The sequence below is a fragment of the Amphiura filiformis genome, chromosome 5 (genome assembly GCF_039555335.1).
Source record: "Amphiura filiformis chromosome 5, Afil_fr2py, whole genome shotgun sequence".
Classification (NCBI taxonomy): Eukaryota; Metazoa; Echinodermata; class Ophiuroidea; order Amphilepidida; family Amphiuridae; genus Amphiura; species Amphiura filiformis.
This window is the reverse complement of record NC_092632.1, coordinates 52,771,856-52,784,241: the sequence shown is the minus strand read 5'-3', so window position 1 is coordinate 52,784,241 and position 12,386 is coordinate 52,771,856.

Here is a 12,386-nt window from a genome sequence, read left to right as displayed (position 1 = left end):
ATGTTGGTCGCACTCATTTGCACTTACTTTATTGAGTTGTTACATGAAAATGAAACTAGCCTAGGTTAGCATAATTTTCTAGAGGTGTCCTATAGTATACAAAATTTTGCACTGATTACAAAAATAAATATTTGAATACTGCTAATTGTGCAGAAAATGATCCAATTCCGTGAATTAAGTAACAAAGTACCAAATTGGAATAACTCAAAACAATAAGTACCAGTAACTTAATATGAACGACCCAGCAAACACAAAACGTTTTCGACATCATTCGCAAAAGGTTATAAAAGGTTGTCAGAAAACGTTTAAATGTCGGGTTATATAAAGGGTACATTAAGAGTATAAAACGTTTTCATAACCTTAAAAAACATTTTTTGATAATCTACTGCCCAGCAAACACAAAATGTTTTACAGAAAACGTTTAAATGTCGGGTTATATAAAGGGTATAAAAACGTTTTAATAACATTCCAAAAACATTTTGAAAACCTGATACAAAACATTCTAAACAGACTGTTATTTTTGGGTTGATAAAATAGTTTGCGAAAAATGTTTGCCCAAAATATTTGCAATAACGTTTTAAATACGTTTTTATGACCTTTATATAACCCGACATTTAAATGTTATTAAAACGTTTTGAAGAAAACATTTTAAGAACATTTCTGTGTTTGCTGGGGGCAAATATTTTAACATAATGTTATTTAGGTGTTGACAAAATATTTGGCAAAAAATGTTTGCAAAAATAGTTTACAAGAACATTTTTGAAAACATTTTAGAAATATTGTTGTAGTGTGTTTTCATACAAAACGTTTTAAAACGTTTTCATGACCTTTATATAACCCGACATTTTAATGTTATTAAAACGTTTTGACCTAAACCAAAACCCAAAATATAACTTATTTAAAACGTTTTAAAAACGTTTTTGTGTTTGCTGGGGAGTTACATCAACTTACATGTTGAGTTACAATAACTCAACTAATTGGTTCTTTGAACCTTGTTTATTTTTCTAAGTTCCCTGAACTTGAATTCAGAAGTTGGCATTACTTAAAAAGTTGACGCAACGACTTAAAAAGTAAAAAAATAAATGTAGATATTTATATAGCGCTTTATGCCGAAAACAGCCCCAAAGCGCTTTACATTTATTCCGCCGTCATTAGAATATGTCGGAACCACGTTTGCAGCCTACAAGTGGCACAGGGTCCATCAGTACAACGACTGTAACTACCCCTAACAGCTTCCCATTGCACCTGGGTGGGGTGAGGCAAGCGAGGCAAAGCGCCTTGCCCAAGGGCGCAACACGGTGGTGGGACGGGGAATCGAACCCACGCACGTCGAGCAAGCTCTCGGATTATGAGTCCAAGGCCGTAACCACTGAGCCACCGTGCCCTAACATCAACTTTTTAAGTAATGCCAACAAAGTTGATTAGTTGACGGAACTTTTTGAGCTTTTTCAGCATTTTTTAAGTTCGGATAACTAAAATACATTTTGTTTTGGCAACTTTTACACTATTTTTGAGTTGTCCAAACTTACTCCTTTTGACTTGCGCCAACAAGGCGAACAAGTCATTTCTATGAGTGTAAACTTTTGTCGGCTAAAGTCTTTCTACCCATTTCCCACCCCGGTCCCTCCCATAGAAAATATATTCATGAATGAAAAATTCAAAATATTGTCAAATGCCCATCCTGGTGGGTCTTCATGTCTGCTGTCATGTCAGTCACTAATGTGTTTTAGACTCCGTGTCATTTGTTTTGTCTGTTTCTCTATTTTCTGTAAGTCCCATTCAGTAGCGTAGATTTCCTTTTGAAATGTGGGAATGGGGTTGGAAAACAATTCTTGGAAGGATAGTGAATCCAGCACCTTTTGGCGACAGAATAAGTTCATGGTACAAGGGAATAAATTCGCACGAAACCCGCAAAAAATTGCACCTTTGGTTATAGAATGGCCAAATATGAGGTTAATTTGGTCAGAAACCCACATACAGGCGTCAACATGGGGGAGGTGATTGTATGGACTACCCCTGGAAAATTTTCGTGAGATTTATCCCCTCTCCCGGGATCTACGCCTATGGTCCAATTTATTTCTTGTTATGTATTAGGTCACCCAATAAATATAATGCGTTTGCATTCTAGGCACACGTTTTGCCTGGCCTTTTGGTCGATTATTATTATACTTATAAATATACATGATTTATATATATAATTTATATACGCGCGTATTTTCCGCCGTTGTCGCGACTCCCGCAGTTACGCTCGCAATATTGAGCGTCGCGACCGCGCAAAGTAATTCCACTTTTCCGTGCAATATAAACAGGTCATTTTTACCTGATGATCGCCGTGCAAATGTGCGTGAAACCAATGGTTGCAATAAATACCTAATTTTTATATTATAATTTATATACATGTATAATTATACTTATATAAAATAATTAAAAATAAATGACCTTTCAATCTTCCTTCAAAGGACACGAAAAAAGGACAATGACAGTATGCCGTTATCTCTCAAATGTCTAATAATATCACAGTTTAAATTCCACGATTTGTCCAACCACCCCTCCGGTCAACTATGGGATATCGAACTTTTCTTGAAATCAACGTCTGTGAACCATGAGTTGGCATAAATCGTCACTCAGAGCATAAAGTCCGATCAATATCAACCCTCGTCCTACTGATAGGCCAGTAAAATCAGATGAAAAAAGGTCAAAATAATTGCAACATGGATTTTTTTTGCGGAAAACATTGCTATTAGGTACCTTTATTAACATACTCAAAGTCTACTGAAATCAACCTCTGCAAAAGATGAATAAATCTTTTTTCAAAATGGCCTCCAAAATGATTAAAGTGATGAACAAATTATAGAAAACAGACCCACTGTGTCACTTATTAGTAATAGTAACATGATTAGCGACCATTCATTATTTCCACCGGAGGGGGGGGCCAGGAGAATACATGGGGGGGTCAGATGGTTTTATCAGGCAAAAAGGGGGGGGTCAGATGGTTTTTTAGTTATTGAAAGGGGGGGTCAGATGGTTTTGCATCTCAAAAATCCTGGAGCTTCAAAGGGGGCTTCGCCCTGGACCCCATCTGGAACATTGCCCCTGGACCCTGACCATTAGATTTGCGCTTTGCATGTCGGCCGACACTTTGGTCCTAGTCCGGACTTAAGTCGGGCCTCACCTGTTTTTCACCTGCCACAGTGTTAATTGACATATATATTTGCATCAAAAGTAAGTAATTTATTATAACATTTTGAAAAAATGGGTCATTGGGTAAAACATTCCAATAAATGGAGAAAATTTGAAATTACAATGAAAAGAGACAACTACACTACCCCAAACCGCTCCACTAATCAAACCCCACCCCACACAGGTGTCATTTCCATACCCTAGTTAAAAGACTCGCCCAAACCACCATGACAGTAAACTTGGGCAATGTATTCAAATACATTATAGAAAAATAACATCATCATCATCATCATCATCATCATCATCATCATCATCATCATCATCATCATCATCATCATCATCATAATAATAATAATAATACTAATAGAAATTCACCCTTTTAGAAATTATATTATGGTTGTGTGATGGACAAATGTTCCGGACAAATGTGCAGTGACTGCCACTGAGTAGTGAACACACACAAACCACAGCCACCCTAGCCCTATGGATGGGGTGTACATGTCTGTGTGCATGTTTTCTCTCTTTCAAGAGTTTAATGAATTAGAGAGTTCCATGAAAGAAATTTTAGATATTTTTATATAGTCAAAATATCAATTAAAATATGTATAATTATCAATTATTTCATTAACGATAACAGTAATGATTCTGGGAATTGACAGATAAATCTAAATAATTTTGTGGATATGTTGGATATTATGACAACAAATTTTGAATCAAATTTGAGATCTATTTTGACATTTTTAGATAATCATTTCACATTTTACATGGATCTAATTGGACTTTCTGTGTCCAAGTTTGAGCCGAACCGAGTCTGTTTGTGTCCGAGTCCGGCAAAAAGTGGACTTGAGTCCGATCGATACATCACCATAGGCGTACATCCCCCCAATAGTTTACCAGGGGGGATGCTCCATACAACCCCCAATGTTGATCCCTGAATATAGGTTTCTGACCACATATTTGCCCATTTTAACCCCAAAAGTGCAAATTTCTGCGCGCTTCGCGCACATTTATTCCACTTTCGCACCATATTTCATCAGTTTAGCTTCAAAATATCAAAATTTTTACCATAAACTTATTTTGTCGCCAAAAGGTGCTGGATTCACTATACTTCAAGAATTTTTTTCCAACCCCATCCCCCCTCCAATGTCAAAAAGAAATCTACGCCACTATACATCACTGATTTATGATAAGATGTCACAAACTAGTTTTTATTCCTTTTAATATACTGATGAAGAAGATTTTGCAACTCATTCATGTATGAGAAGTTGATGCATACTTACAATTTAAGATATTGAAAATTAATAAATCAGCTGGATTTTTTTATATTCTGTATGATTGAATTAAATTACAACTTAAAAAATGAAATAAATTCGTTTTACAGCCATTTTAGCCTAATTACCTAAAACTAATGAATTATAATAATTTTGACCCCAAGTTTCCAAACCTGCCACTTGAAAGATTGGGCTATTCCAGAAAATAGGTGCACACCCCCTATAGAGGAGTAACTTTTCAATCTAAGAAATATCCGGATTTCCAAGTCTGCTTTCTGAAAACGACTGGCATTCCAGTTGCCAATGTTCCTGGAAAAAGCTTGGAAATCCAATTAAATGCAGGAAAAATCACGGAAATGTTGAAAATGAGCTCTCAAATTGCGGATTTCTGATTTTGAACTATTTTTCTGCCGGATTTTTTTGCCTTTGGGCACTTTAAAAGTCTGGATTTCCAACAGTCATGACTGGACAAAAAGTCCGGATATCCGGACTCATCCGGACTCCTCTATAAGGGGTGTGCATATTTTTTCTGGAATAGCCCATTGTTCTTGGTGCAAAAAACTAGTCGGACCTGTGGTATTGAAGTACATGTACTAGCTGGAGCACAGGGTGGCAGTTTGAACCAAAAACTGTGTACATGCATGTGAAATAAATAATATTTTAGAAAAATAAATAAAATAAGTTAAAATACCCTGTGGGGTTCTACCTAGTTGAAGGTATATGAGGATGTGCCACGAATTGGGGGTCCTTTTCAGCGATTTTGGTATATTGATGGGTGGCTATTCAGTAAAGACCAATATTTGGTTTTTGACCAATATTTGACCAATATTGCAATTAGGGTATAGGAGCTTTTTATGAAAAATTGGTACCGGGTGGCAAAAACACTACAGGCATAATTTTTCAGCCTGATGTGGCAGTGATGTGATGCGTTGAGGCAGCTGATCCAATACTTTCTATTTTGGTTGGTGGGGGGGGTCATATGATTTTCATGTAGCTCGGAGGGGGGGGGCCTATGGTTTTTTTTATCGGAGAAGGGGGGGGCATATAGTTTTCGGCAGTGACTTTCTGTCTGCTCCCGGCCCCCCCCCCGGTAGAAATAATGAACGGTCCCTTAGTATGTCTAAAACCATGCTTAAAGGGTCTGAAATATAATTTAAATTTTCCAAAATTTCTGCCAAAATACCTGGACCGTTCATTACAGGGGAAAATGTAAATATGGAATTAAGGCGACGAGATCTTTTGTTGTTCGAAGCAACAAAAAAAAATCGATTTTCACTGTCTAAATCAATATAATATTGAAAAATAAAAGTTCATTCTTCAAATCATATAATTTGAAAACTTGCTTGATTTATTGTTGTTGATGAGTTATGTACGTTTTACAAAAGTGTTGTTGTTTCAGCCCTCATTACAACATAATTCAAGAACCACAAGACCTACAAAAGTATAGGCTATATTATTAGTTATTAGGTTCAGCGTCGGTATGGTACGGGAAATTATCGTGCGCGAAGTGCCATACTGGGTGAAGCCGAAGGCTGAACCCAGTATGACACTGAGCTGAATTTATCATACCACGAAGTCATTCTAAATATTGATATTGGTAGATCACCAGCGCGGTTATCTTCGGAGTCTAATTTCAGCCTTCTTAAGGGATCTGGAATGAGCGTTTTGAGCGTTTCGACAGTATTTTTTGTGGGACATGAGAGCACATCAGACATATCGAATTGCATTCTGGATACGAAGAATGTCTTCTGATATCAAATAATTTTCATTTTTTTAAATTCGCGATATAATACAAATTTTATGACAAATAATTAAAATTTGATATTTTTCACATTTTTGATAATTATATAACAGTCCTCGAAGTAAACTTTATAAATCTAATGATATATTCTTAAAGTGTATGTAGCTGGGAGGAAAAGCCGACGATCAATTGACAATTTTGACCTTTCATATTAAAGATATGGATTTTTTTCCCGAAAAGACCTAGGTTTTTTGGTGTTTGGGGGAAAAAATCTATATCTTCAATACGAAAGGTCAAAATTTTCAATTGATCGTTAACTTTTCATCCCACCTACATACACTTTAAGTATAAATCATCAGATTTATAAAGTTTACTTCAGTACTGTTAAATATCAAAATATCAATTTTTAATCATTTGTCATAAAATGTGTATTACATTGCAAATTTCAAAAAATCAAAATTATTTGATATCAGAAGGACATTCTTCGTATTCAGAATTTTTTTCGGTCCACCATAACAACTTACCCTAAATATCCAAATTGATGAAAAATTATTTGTGTTCTAAAGACACAAAACTAGATTCAATTTTCTCAGATATCCTATAAATATCCAAAAATTTGTCAAAATCGAAAAAAAAAGACAAATTTTGACCTTTTTTTACCCATATTTTTAAAATAAAGAAAAAGTTCAAAAATTTGAGAAAAAGGAATCTAGTTTTGTGTCTTTAGAACACAAATATGCAATTTTCATCAATTTGGATATTTAGGGTAAGTTGTTATGGTGGACCGAAAAAATTGGCATGGAAACCTTTTTAGATGAGCACTCCTGTTGTAGTTCTCTGGAAGATGACAAAATTGTAAAAATCACCTTGTTGCAGTTTAACTAACAAACAAACAAAATCAGCTTCTACTTAAAGGCCCATTCAGTGATTTGCTCATCCGACGATCGTAAAACTCATCAAAATTAAGATTTTGGTACCTTTGTCATTGTCATAGATGTGCTAACATAGCCTGCGAGTGGTTCAGCCGAAAGCTGTGTATTTAAGACAAAATAAGACATTTTACACGAATCTGTAATTTAGATACTGACAGTATCTAAATTAGCTACATGTATTTGAATGGGGCTTCAACTTCGTCAGTACTGCTGTTTTCTTCGTTTTTTGCCAAATTTGTCATTTGAAAAATACCAAATGACAATTTGAATGACTTATCCTTCACTTTTAAGCAATTTCTAAACAATATTAATTTTTGTACACTTGCGCTGGGATCACTGAATGGGTCTTTAAGTTACACTAGCAAGTGCCACACCGTTGCAACGGTCCACCCGGGATGATGTAAGGCAACAGGCAGGACTAGTGTATAGCTACGAAAAGTGTTGTTGAGGAATAGTTGTTGGTAAAACATCAACATTGTCACCATCGAAGCCTATTTTCACAGTATAGTCATGATAGTGTGCACTGGGGTCTCTGGACTTAGGACCAGACTTTGGCGGGTTAACCGGTTTATGAGCTCAACCTTCACCATTCCCCCAGTGCATATCGATGGTGTTGGTATAAACTCTATCTGTCTGAATGCCTTTGTATTTCTGCATAGCCAGATGACGTAGCTGGCTCTCAGAGCTGTTTTGGAGGCAGTGTCTAGGATTTGTTTTCTTTTCCCCTTTGGGACTTCTAAAGCAGCTAAACACTCGGTGACCGCTAGAGGTCACGAAACCCGGTCACGAAATGTCATGCAGGGGTAAAAAATTGAAAATGCCCCGATCTTGTTGAGAGACCTATCAAATTACTCGTCTGATCACATCTGATTAAAATAATAATTATATAGTTCTGTTGAATGGCATGATCTGCTATGGCTGACTTGCTTTGTTCTGTAACTGACTCTATTCTGGACTGGCGCGTAAAGTTCTTTTTGTCCCTTTCCAATTTATCCGTTTCTTTTAGATGTTCCGTAAGCCGGGCGTTCAACTTCCGGCCGGTCTCGCCAACGTATGTGCATATATATTTGCAAGGAATCTCGTAGGTACGGTCAGTTTTGTCTAATGGGTCGATTTTTTGTCTTTCGGATGTTATGCTTTTTAAGCACCGTTTGGACAGTTTTACAGGAGGAGCATATTTGTATTTAGCTTAGCCGTTTGTGTCCAAGTAGTCATAAAATGATATGGGAATGCAAAACAATTTAATTTTAATAATATAAACTATAACAAATGGTGTTAAAGTTAAAAAATAGATGAATTATTTACTGATTAAGATGTCGTAAGTGCCACATACGATAGTGTTGCACTCAAATAGAAATTAGTGTAGAGTGCAACACTATCGTATGTGCCACATACGATAGTGTTGCACTCAAATAGAAATTAGTGTAGAGTGCAACACTATCGTATGTGCCACATACGATAGTGAAGCATTGACTGCTAAATTAGGATATTCGTAATATCGGCTCAAATTTCCAGTATCTGTCATTTTATGTTACTTTACAACTGTGAATTTATTTCGGCACATAATATTTACAATAGAAAGACACATTTTGCCCTAATGTTATCTCTCAAGATTTATTACTGAATCCAAGAATAAAAACACTGGATTTGTCGTCTCTATTACCAGTCATGGGAGCTATAACTTAGCCTGCAGCCGAAAGCGTCACAGTCAGTGATGTGTTAGAAACTGTTGTGCACTTACGATGGTATAGCATTCCGTGATTTTGTTGTTTAGATCCAAGAAAGTAGCGTATGTGTCACATACGATGGTCTTGCAGCAGATGGAAAAACAAAATTGGCGTGCAAGACTATCGTAAGTGACACATTAAAAATAATTAAGCAATTTTGAAACTTAAAACCTGGTTTACAATGCGTGTTTTTATAATGGCCTTCCATAATTCGTCAACATCTCAAATTGGCCAAAAATGTCACTTACGATAGTCTAGCACTCTGCCGACGACCTGATTGGCTCTCTCAGCCATACCTTCCTTTAATAACTACAAGTCCCTTGGTTTGCTGAGTAGGATGTTTGGTTTTGGTGGATTTGGAAAGTTTGTCCCTGATCTTCTTTTTACAGTGTCAATATAGTCCACTCAGGGTAGCCACATATCGTCAATGCTTTCTTGATATTGTCTTCCTCTTTTTGTCTGTCTTCAGTTTCTGTAACGATCTTGTCCATTCTATCCAGTAATGTGCGTACAACACCCAGCTTGTGATATATTGGGTGGTGGGAGCTAAAGTTGAGATACTGGTCTGTGTAGCCTTGCGGTAGACTGAACCATCCTCTTTTCTGACGATGGGTGTGTCTAAAAACCATGATGCAGTCATGTCTACAGTAGAATTCATCTCGACCTTTGCAGGACTTAAACCCCATTAAAAGCTATTAAACCAAGATAACACTCATTGAAACAGCTCAACTGATTAAATCGGATCCTTCAGAACGGTGTGGCATCCTTCAGAACGGAGCGGGCCGTTACCAATATATTTCAATATTTTCGGTCAAATCTCCATTCAATTAACACGGGGAGTTGGCTAGCTATGAGCTAGCTATGCTTTGCCCTCACTCATATTTTACAAAAGTGCGACCATTTCTGAACATCTAACCTAGCTGTAATTTTAGGTCATGTTAGAGAAATATATTTGCTAGAAGTTTGGAGAATAAATTAAATATTGACTGGTTCTTTTTCACACCGTGATGTTAACTAGGCAAGTGTCCATTCTTCCAACATACATCATTTGTAGAGGTCACGCGTCAATGGTGAGAGCACTGTGTATTGTGTATAGGAAAAGGACAGTAACTGCAGTATGCTGGGCCTTTTCACAGGCAAACTTAATGATGTCTGTTGGATCAGTGTTATTGAGGTGGTCTGTAAGGTTGTCGTCGACATACCTCTTCCACAGCCTAGGCTTACAATTCAAGGGCGCTGTAGCGATGGCTTGCTCTTCTAAGAATTCCATGTACAGAATAACAAATTAGCTGTGATTGGAGACACTGGGCTGCCCTTAGCTGCGCCAAACAATTAATTGTCTACATCATGCGCGTATTTGGGGGGGCTTTGGGGCGCTAGCCCCCCGGGTAATAGCAGGGGGCGGCCAAAAGGAAGGGGCGGCCAAAACAGGGGCAGCAAAAACGAAGGGGGCGGCAAAAAGAATAAGTAAATAAAAAAGGGCGGAAATTTTTTTTAAATGGTACTATACATCAAAATGTGATGCTTTTAGGGTGCTTGAGCTCTTCACTTTTTCAAACGACCGAGAAAAAAATTGGGTCAACCTTTTCGGGCTGTTGAGGAAGGGGCCGCAAAATTGAATTTTCTTCAGCCCCCCGGGGTAGGGGCGGCCACGGTACGCCACTGTACATATCTTGCCCCTGAACGAGAAGTATGTTGTGGTAAGAAAGTATATTGTGGTAAGAACAAAAGCAATGGTAACCCAGCAAACACAAACACGTTTTTAAAACGTTTTAAATAAGTTATATTTTGGGTTTTGGTTTAGGTAAAAACATTTTAATAACATTAAAATGTCGGGTTATATAAAGGTCATGAAATCGTTTTAAAACGTTTTGTATGAAAACACACTACAACAATATTTTTAAAATGTTTTCGAAATGTCATTGTAAACTATTTTTGCAAACATTTTTGGCCAAATATTTTGTCAACATTGAAATAACATTATGTTAAAATATTTGCATCCAGCAAACACAGAAATGTTCTTAAAATGTTTTTTACAAAACGTTTTAAGAACATTTAAATGTCGGGTTATATAAAGGTCGTGAAAACATTTTAAAAACGTTATTATAAATATTTTGGGCAAACATTGTTGGCAAAATATTTTTTCAACCCCAAAATAACATTCTGTTTAGAATGATTTGTACCAAGTTTTCAAAAATGTTATTAAAATGTTTTATACCCTTTATATAACCCGACATTTAAATGTTTTCTGTAAAACATTTGTGTTTGCTGTGCAGTAAATTACCAACAAATGTTATTTAATGTTATGAAAACGTTTTATACCATTAATGTACCCTTTATATAACCCGACATTTAAACGTTTTCTGACAACCTTTTATAACCTCTTGCGAATGATGTCGAAAACGTTTTGTGTTTGCTGGGAAGGCCTACAATTTAAGTCACGTGTATGACCCTTTCCTCAAGACCCCAAGGGATGGAGCTGTGTTACCACCAGCACAAAGGATGGTGGGATACTAATCACTCTTGTATATGAAAACTCCAAACCTGATGAATCTCTTCACATGATTAATTTCAGTTAAAAAGAGGTAAATTTAAACCATGCAGTATAATAGCCAGTAATGTGCTATTTTAATACAGCAACGAAGGAGATTTCGAGTACACAAAGGTGCTCTTCCTCATTAAAGGATAAAGTTCTTCTGTCAAATTACTGGAGTCTGGTTTATAAAACAACACATCTGTCAAATACAGTGGAGCAGTGTTAAAGAAGTATGTTGCCCGATGGAGTTAAGTGTTTGGAGATCTGCGCAAGGAGTTAAGTGTTAGGATAACGGCACAAGGAGTTAAGTGATTGGAGAACGGCGGGAGGAGATTTAGGGAACGTTTAAGGAACGCAGTGCAAGGAGATAAGTGTTTGGAGAAAGCAACGCCATTTTTGTGTGAGGGTTTTACTCGCTATATCTATAAGATATAAGGATATCTATAAGTTCAATTCTACAATGGACTTCGCTGATTTACGCAGGACAAGAGAATAAGGATATTATACATCATGTTCAGAACATTGCAAGAACTTTATGATCACCAACAAGAAGACTGCTGGTTAAGTACTGATAAATTAAAATTGTGATTGTGTGATTTTATTGTATATGCCACTGGAATGCAAGAGGCCACTGGAATGCAAGAGGTATAAGAAAAAAAACTACAACTTGTCATGATATTGTTTTAGCCCGCCGCATAGATGCTATGTTCCTGACAGAGACATGGCTAAGTGTTGACTCTGATCAAGTTGCCATCGGAGAACTTGTCCCTCCCGGTTATGACTTTATCAATGTTCCCCGGCCAAATGATAACCATGGCGGTATTGGTATCGTGCATCACAAGTCTCAAAAATTCCAACTTTTACCCAAGACATTTGACTCCATCTCATTTGAACATGCCATCATACTTGACAATGTTAGAAAGACCAACTTTGTTGCTGTGTATAGGCCAACTCCATCTAAAGTGAACAAGTTTACCACCAGACAATTCCTTACCGAGT